The following is a 7,343-nucleotide window of genomic DNA, read 5'->3' on the forward strand; positions in this document are numbered from 1 at the left end:
TTGGACAAGTTTGGTTTTTCATTCATAATAAAGAACAATTGTTGCTCAATTTATTTGAATGATATATTCTATGCTACTGCACAAATGAACAATGGACTATATGTCCTTGATCTGGAAATGCCTATTTATAACATTAATACTAAAAGGATGAAACCTAATGAGTTAAATCCAACTTACCTTCGGCATTGTCGATTAGGCCACATAAATGAGAAACGCAATTCCAGACTCCATAAAGATGGACTCTTGGACTCTTTTGATTATGAATCATATGAGACATGCAGATCTTGTTTAATTGGAAAGATGACAAAGTCTCCATTCACAGGAAAAGGTGAAAGAGATAATGATCTTTTGGCCCTCATACATACTGATGTATGTGGACCACTGAACATACCAGCCAAAGGAGGTTTTCAGTACTTCATCATATTCACTGATGATTTCAGTAGATATGGTTATGTGTATTTAATGAAACACAAATCAGAGTCCTTTGAAAAGTTCAAGGAATTCAAGAATGAAGTACAAAACCAACTATGTAAGAATATTAAAACTCTTCGATCAGATCGAGGTGGTGAGTATTTAAGCATATAGTTTGATGACCATCTGAAAGAGTGTGGGATCCTATCCCAACTCACTCCTCCTGGAACACCCCAATGGAATGGTGTATCTGAGAGAAGAAATCAAACCCTGTTAGAAATGGTCCGATCCATGATGAGTCACGCCGATCTTCCAAAATCCTTTTGAGGACATGCACTATTGACAGCAGCTTACACACTTAACCGTGTTCCATCCAAAAAGGTTGAGAAGACACCATATGAGATATGGAGTGGTAAGAAACCACATATGTCTTACATGAAGATTTGGGGTTGGGAAGTTTATGTGAAACGACGAATTTCAAATAAGCTCGAGCCCAAGTCTGACAAATGCTTATTTGTGGGGTATCCTAAAGAAACAAGAGGGCATCACTTCTACAATCCTTCTGAGGGCAAAGTGTTTGTCGCTCGAACTGGAGTTTTCCTAGAAAAGGATTTTAATTCCAAAGGAATCAGTGGGAGGAAAGTAGAGCTTGAAGAAATTCAAGAATCACAAAGCATTGATACACCTATGGAGGAATTAGAGCAGGAAACACAAAGAGTTGTGTAAGAGCAACCTGCTCAAGTAGAACAAGACCAACGTAGGTCAAGCAGGATACGTCACCTGCCTGAGAGATATGGATATCTCATAATAGGTGATATAGTACTCATGGATCAAGATGAGCCTGTGACCTACTCATGGAATCTTCGTTTTGATGAAACAGTAAAACAATATGGATTCATCAAGAACAAAGATGAGCCTTGTGTATACACGAAGGTTAGTGGGAGCATGATCGTTCTCCTGGTATTATATGTAGATGACATATTACTCATTGGAAACGATGTTCCTACCCTACAACAAGTAAAGTCTTGGTTGGGGAAATGCTTCTCTATGAAGGACCTAGGTGAAGCAGCCTATAAATTAGGAATCAGAATCTATAGAGATAGATCACAAAACTGCTTGGCCTAAGTCAGAGTACATACATAGACAAAGTGTTGAGACACTTTAATATGCATGATTCCAATGGTTATGTGTTTTTGCTTAAATGGTGGCGCTGTGAGCTTGAAAAGTTTAAAGCAAGATACAGTTGCTGATTCTACAACCGAAGTCGAGTATATTGCTGCCTCAAGTGAAGCAAAGGAAGTTGTTTGGATCAGGAAGTTCATTAGTGAACTTGACATAGTCCCTAGCATTGTGGATCCCATTGGTCTCTATTGTGATAACAATGGTGCTATCGCACAAGCTAAGGAGCCTGGATCTCACCAACGATCCAAACACATACTTAGGCATTATCATCTCATTCGAGAGATAATAGATAGAGGAGATGTGAAAATATGTAAAGTACCTACACTTGACAATATTGCTGACCCACTGACAAAGCCTCTTGCGCAGCAGAAGCATGATGGCCATACTAGATCAATGGGCATAAGGGGTATGCCTGATTGGCTCTAGTGCTAGTGGGAGATTGTTGGTGTAAGCCCTAGAGGCCAATACTTTTGGTACTTGTATCGAATTATTTATTAATAATAAAAAGGCATTTTCTTTATTATGGTTGATTAATAAAGTCCCTGGAATAGATAGTCTGTTTAATGTATTAAGTGTGACTTAATCATGAGAGAATATTAAACATAAGGACATTATTCTTAAAGTATCCGTAGTCGAGATTTAGTGTGAAGTGGGATAACATTAAAGCATTAAGACTATTATGTTTGTAGACTGATGATCACATCTCATGGATCATGGATAAAGAGTTATCAAGTCTTAAACATAGGTATGAATATTAGGAGTAATATTTATACCGGATTGACCCGCTATGAGAATACTATATAGAAAGTTATGCAAAGTGTCATAAGTTATTCTCATGGTGATAATAGTGTATACCACTCTTCGACCTAAAACCACTATGGATCCTAGATGTAAAGTCGAATGCTTTATTGCTGATCCAACGTTGTCCGTAACTGGATAACCATAAAGACAGTTGATCGGTACTCCACAAAGCATGCTGAGGGACATGAGTGTCCTAGATGGAATTTTCCCATCCTACGTAACAGGATAAATGTCTATGGACCCAATATTGAACTGGACAAGGGTGACACGGTCTATACCTTGTGTTCAATATAAACATAAGGGCAAAGGGGTAATTATACACATAATTATTATCACAGGAGGTTTTGTCAGATCACATGACATTTTCGTGACTTGGGTAGCAGTGATGTGTTGCTAGATACCGCTCACTATTTATTATGTTAAATGCGTGATTTAATATAATTGCCAACGTCGCGAAAACCTACAGGGTCACACACAAGGACGGATTGATGAGAAATAGAGTAACTAAGGAACATCGTAAGGTACAGTGCACTTAAGTGGAATACGAAATATGGTAAGGTACCAAATACTTAAGTGATTTTGGCATATTATGAGATATGGGCAAAATGCACTTAAGTGGGCTTTTTGGCTTGAAGCCCACACAAGTGGTTCTATAAATAGAACTCTTGTGCAGAAGCATTGTATGGGAATACAACACAACTGAAGAGTTGGAATTTCGTATCTCTCTTTCTCTCACTCAAAGCCTTCATTCATAACAACTAGCACTGCGATTGAAGGAATCCGTTCGTGTGGACTGAGTAGAGACGTTGTCATCGTTAAACGTTCGTGATCGCCCCGTGGATTTGTATCCAAGATTTTGATAGTTATAAGAGATCTGCACCAAAGGTTTGAATCGCCACAAGAGGTAACGATTCTATCACTGATCATGCCCATTCGTAAGGATCACTAAATGGAGAAAATTTTAAATTCCGCTGCGCCTTGGATGGCAATTCTCCTTCAATATACACCATATTCATATATACAATTGGTGAAACCCAATTCCACAAAGTATGAGTCAATTTTCTTGTTTCATGCCCTTGGAATGTATTTGATGCCATATAGGTATTTGTGCAATCTATACATAATCTTTTCTTTCCCCTCTTTCATAAAACTTGAAAGTTGTGCGACATATACCTCTTCATCTAATGGTCCATTGAGAAATACAAAATTCTCATTAAGACGCTATGTCAACCAGATTTTCTTGCAGGTCAAGGCAACTACCAACCTATATGTTTCCAATCTAGCAATTAAAGCATACATTTATGAGTAGTCAATACCCGTTATATAAAGAAATCCTCTTGCTACTAACTTGGCCTTATGCTTAGCTATTGAGTCTTCAAGGTTGTTCTTCAGCTAATAGATCCATTTTACCTGAATTGCTTTTATGTTTACTAGTAACTTGATAAGTTTCCATGTATGTTTCCTTTCTATTGCTGTCAAATATTCAACCATGGCATTATTCCATGCTTCCCTATTCAAGGCTTCATTATGGTTGATAGGTTCTGCATTAGCTAGTAAGGCAAAATGAACAAGATCTTTATCATTTATAACCTCATTGTCAATAATTACCTCACAATATTCTAATCTTGATGGGAGTATCCTTATTCCTTGAGGCCTTTGAATGACCATAGGTATATCTTCATGTAAGTTAGTTGGTATATCATCATCTTTTTCTTCTGACTCTTCCTCAAACCTTGAGTTCAATAAAGGTTTACTACCTGTGCTATTTGATGTCCAATTCCATGCTTCATTTTCATTAGTAATAATGTTTATACTGATTATAATTTTCTCACTGATTGGATTAAAAATTCCATAAGCACCATTTTTGTGATAGTCAACCAGAATCATGGCTTCACTTTTGTCGTCCAACTTTTTCCTTATAGCATTAGACACATGTTTGTAACATACCTAGACAAACACTTTAAGGTGATTTGCAAGTGGTTTCTTTCCACTACATACCTCTTATAGAACCTTGTTCTTCAATACCCTTGTTGAACGTCTATTTAGCACATATGCAATAGTATTAACCATTTCACCCCATAAAAAGTTAGACATGATTTTTTGCTTTAGCATACACCTAACCATATTCAATATGCTTATATTATGCATATCAACCATACCATTTTATTGAGGGGTATATGAAGTTGTCACTTCATAATTAATTCCATTATTAGCATAAAATTCTTCAAATGTCTTGGAAGTATACTCTCCTCCACCATCTATTTTGAGCATTTTGATATTTTTCTCACTTTGAGTTTCCATAATCAACTTAAATCTTTTAAAGACTTCAAAGACTTCATCTTTGTTCTTGATCAAACACACACAGAGCTTTATACTATGGTCATCCACAAACGAAACAAAATATATGTTTCCACCAATTGTATGGTCTTCAAAAGGGCCATAAATATCGTAGTGTACAACTTAAAAATGCTTGTTGATCTCATAGGCAAATAAAACTTGAATTAATTTGTGGATTATTTTCCTACCAAGCAACCTTCACACAATTTCTCAGGCATTGGCAATTTTGGAATACCAAGCACCATGTTGTGTCACAAGGTTATTGAGAGACATGAAATTCAAATGACCAAATCTCAGATGCCACAACCAACTTTGTTTGTTCTCAATCACAACCTGCAAACATTGAACTTCTGTTGAACTAATCAGAGTCTTAAAGTTCCTATTCATTGACAAAGGAGACCTCAAAACCAACTCGTTGGTTGGATCAAACAACTCAAAAATGCTTCATTTTCATAATTAAAGGGAATCCTTTCTCAATAAGCTGACCATCACTCAACAAGTTACACTTCATGCCTATCACATATAACACATCTTTAATTATGGTTAACTTACCATTGCTCCTTGTGATCACTGTCATACCCCAATTTTGTCCGGCCATAGTTAAATTTTCGTAAATCTGATTTCATTTTTAATTTGTATCATATGCACGACATGACATGCATTCCATCATGAATAATACTTAAAACATCGGTCGAAATAAATTTATTGAAAATACAGATAAATTAGTTGAATCGTTTCTCAAGAACGTGCAAAAAGCAGCGGGTAAAAAGTTTCAAAATTAAAATTGCAGACGCCAGTATTATTAATCTACCGTTCATGTAGTTTAACCTGGTGTGCTCGTTGTAATTTTCAGAAGCGGTTTCAGTTGCGTTTTGACCCTCCTGAGCCTTTTAACCGGTGCAAACTTATTTCAAAATTTAAAGAAACGTTGTATTTTTTCAATAAGTATATTTTATGCTGATCATTTTGGTGTGTCCGATTTAATTTTCCGAGCAAATTTATATCTGACTCCTATTTATAATCGATCATTTTATTTCTTTATTCCGGTATTCAAAATAAAAGCAAATAGAGTTGTTTAGATTATTTAATAATGAATAATAATGATTGATTTTAAAAAATAAATAATAAAATAAATTTGAGCATTGGATTCCATTGGCAATTGACAGCTAACAAGAACTCATTTTTCTTGTTGGATTTTTGCAAGCTGTTTCCATCCAAAAAATAGAGGGAAATGAAAAGGGGTAGTCACACATTAATTCCCCAACGTACCTCTCTGACCAAAAGATAAAGGAAAGGATTAAATAAAAGAGAGAGGTACACGTTTTCTCACTCATATACTCTCTCTTCCACTCATTATTAAGGGCACCTCATTCCCACTTTTTCTCGGGAAAAAGGAGAAAACATTAGAAAAGGAAAACAATAAAAACTCTCTAGATTCAACACCAATACCCACACTCTCTTTCACAGAATCTCTCACTCTCTGTAGCATTGAGAAGAGGAAAACTAAAAATAAATAAAAAAGGAGGGAGCAACACGGTTCATCTTACACAACCCCGCCGCCAGAAACCATTAACAACACCCTTCACCTCCGCCGGTCGCATGCACCACCAACAACAACCCCGCCGCCGGAAACCATTAACAACACCCTTCACCTTCGCCGGTCGCATGCACCACCAACAACAACCCCGCCGCCGCGATCCAAACTCATAACGACCACACGAAGACCGTCGCTGTCCAACGTTACTTCCGCCACCACGAACCCTCCGCGTTTCCTACCGGCCACCAAATCTCTTTCAACCTTCAATCTACCTCCACTATCCGCCGGAAACGCACACCATAAACCACTCCTTCAACACTTACCTCCATCGTCGCATCACCGCTTCAATACCACCAGAAACTACATATAACCCCGAAACCTTCATCGCAACAACTTTCATTTTTTCACGGTAACTTTCATTTCTCTTTTTTAGTGTTGGATCGTAAATATTAAATTATCTTTATGTGCATTTTGGAAGGTTACAGAGAGATGATGAACATTTTCATAATAAAAACTAACTTTGTTTTTTTTATTTATTTCTTTAACATTGGAAAAGTTATCATTGGGGAAATTTAATAATGGAGTGTAAAAAGAGAAACAGGAATTGTTACTGATGGCCACGTTTTTCTTCCATTAGTTTTTTTTCGTAAAAAATTTGTTATATTTCAATTATTATTTACACTTTATTATTAGTGGTAAATTAGATTCCAAATTAATGGTGATTTTTGGGGCTTGGTTCAAAGTAATTGGTAAGTCCATTTAAACTACACTCTCATGTTGCTAATTGAATCACTTTTGGGTTACTTCATGCATATATGATGAATTGGTAAATAGTTACTGTTTGGTCTCGATGCAATTCAATATTGAAAATGCAATTTCATGTCGGTGCTGGTTGTTGTTCAATTTCCTTGCGTTGTGTTGCGTGATCGGATTTTAATATGCGGATTTGACAATTTTTGTGTCGATATGCTGCCAAAATTTCAAAACATCAATAAAACATTTTCCACCGGCTTATGATCTTCCGAATGATATTAATTGTGTTGTCACCTCGCACAAACCGGTTCTCGAACACAAT

General features: G+C 36.5%; 1 long non-coding RNA gene across 1 annotated transcript; it reads left to right on the forward strand.

Moving 5' to 3' along the window:
* The first annotated feature begins 5,996 nt into the window (after positions 1–5,996).
* On the forward strand, positions 5,997–6,901 carry LOC127096644 (uncharacterized). Its single transcript, XR_007792756.1, has 2 exons — positions 5,997–6,677; positions 6,825–6,901. It is a non-coding gene; the product is annotated as an uncharacterized LOC127096644 (long non-coding RNA).
* Positions 6,902–7,343: the final 442 nt, after the last annotated feature.

Source organism: Lathyrus oleraceus, chromosome 6 (assembly GCF_024323335.1).
Source record: "Lathyrus oleraceus cultivar Zhongwan6 chromosome 6, CAAS_Psat_ZW6_1.0, whole genome shotgun sequence".
NCBI lineage: Eukaryota > Viridiplantae > Streptophyta > Magnoliopsida > Fabales > Fabaceae > Lathyrus > Lathyrus oleraceus.